Source organism: Canis lupus, chromosome 5 (assembly GCF_048164855.1).
Source record: "Canis lupus baileyi chromosome 5, mCanLup2.hap1, whole genome shotgun sequence".
NCBI classification, from domain to species: domain Eukaryota; kingdom Metazoa; phylum Chordata; class Mammalia; order Carnivora; family Canidae; genus Canis; species Canis lupus.
Window position 1 is genome coordinate 37487703 of NC_132842.1, and position 1835 is coordinate 37489537.

The following is a 1835-nucleotide window of genomic DNA, read 5'->3' on the forward strand; positions in this document are numbered from 1 at the left end:
CTGTTTGTCTGTGGGTGTGTCTCCACTCCCAACCTAGGCATCACCAGAGAGACCTGTGCAGAGAAGTGAGGAGGACAGTCAAAACCTGTGAAGAATGTGAATCTGACCTTTTCTTTCAGGGGCTTAGAAGTTCTCCATGGCTTTGCTTTCTCTCCTTAGGTGGACTAGCAGGCCCTTCTAGGCCTGCCCCCCTGCATTCTTCAATTTTACCTGCCCTCCTGCGGATCATCACTTTCTTCTCCTTATACCCCAGGCCCTCCACACTCAGAACTCCCTCAGGCCAGATCTGTCCTTTGAAACTCAGCTCCAGCACCCTGCCTTCTGCCTTCCAGGAAGCCTTCTGGACTCTCCTGGAGAAGACACTCCTTTAGCACTCCAGCCTGAATTTACAGTTCAGGGCAGGGCTGAACACATGATGCAGTTATTATCTATCTGTCTGCCTTTCCCACAGAGACTGCGTGTCATTCTCAGGGTGTCCCAGCACCCTGTGCTGGGCAGGTCAAGGGAGAGGCTCAGGAAATGTTTACAGAATGAGTGAACCAACCAAGGGCAGGATTAGAATACCCACGTTTCTTGACCCCTGATATCTTTTCCAAAGCTAGGCCTTAATAGGAGCCCCTCACCCCCAATTGTCTGGCCAAGTCTGGGGTGGAGATGATGTGAGGTTCTCTGATTCACTGGCTGCCTCCACTGATCAAATGAGGCCTCAGGGTTAGGGGCTGGTCAAGTAGGAGGATTTGTGATTCTTTAACTGGAGGATTGGGGGGCGGGGGGGCGCAGAGGTTGCTCACTGAACTGGAGAGTTGACCTGATCCCTTGTGGGTTCAGAGGCTGTCAAAGGGGCCTCAGCCCTTCCTCCACCCGCCCCCCTACCCCCGGCTATAGAGCACTAGATTCAAGCCTGATCTTGGTGGTGTCTTCTTCTACCCACCGCCGCCTCCCCCGGTCCGTCCCTCACAGCACATCCAAGCACAGGTCCCTGAATGTGGTAAGGGGACCTCGGGTGGGCATCAGGCTCTGCGAAGCCCCGTGTATAGGAATGGATGAAGGGGCGCCCGCGACCTCCGCTGTACCCGCGGCCGATCCGGGTTTACACGGAGGCTCAGCCAGGATTAGTCCCTGCGCTCCGCTAATCCCAGCCGCGGAGGCGACCCCGGGGTCGGAGAGCCAGGCCCACCGGGTGCGGGCGGGGCCCGGGCGGAAGCGCGCGGAGGGGGAGGGGGAGGGGGAGGGGGAGGGGCGCCCGGGGAGGCGGGGCCGGGAAACCGGCGGATCCGGCCTCTGTTCTGCGACCTCTCCCCAGCCGGTGTTTACCCGGGAGCCGGACGGAGGAGGCCGGGGCCGCGGCGGCCCGGAAGCGGGGGGAGGGGAGCGCAGTGGGAGGTCGGGGTGAGACCTTTCCGGGCCCCCTAAATCGACCTCCGGCCCTGGTTCCTGAGCGCGGGAGGGAGCGACAGGCGTGCCTCCAGCCCCTTCTCCCATTCAGTGCGGCAGTTCCTACTTGTTGCCAAGCGCGAGGGGAACAGGAAGGGGTTCCCGCCCTTGGAAGAAGGCAGCAGGGCTCACCCCTCCCCAGCGCCCCTCACCCCCCCCCCCCCGCTGCAGGTGGGGCTGCGTGGCCCGGAGCCGGCGGGCCGGGCGGGGGGCCGGGGAGGGAGGCGCAGGCGCTGGCACCGGCGCGGAGCGGGCGTCCGGCCTCGGCCCGCGTCCTCCCGCCGCCGTCCCCGAGCGGCGCGGATCCAGCCCAGCGGGCCCCGTCCGAGGCCTCTAGCCCAGACTTAGCCCCCAGGCTCCCCGGGACGCAGGCCTGAGTGCCCGGAAGAAGCGAGGTGGGG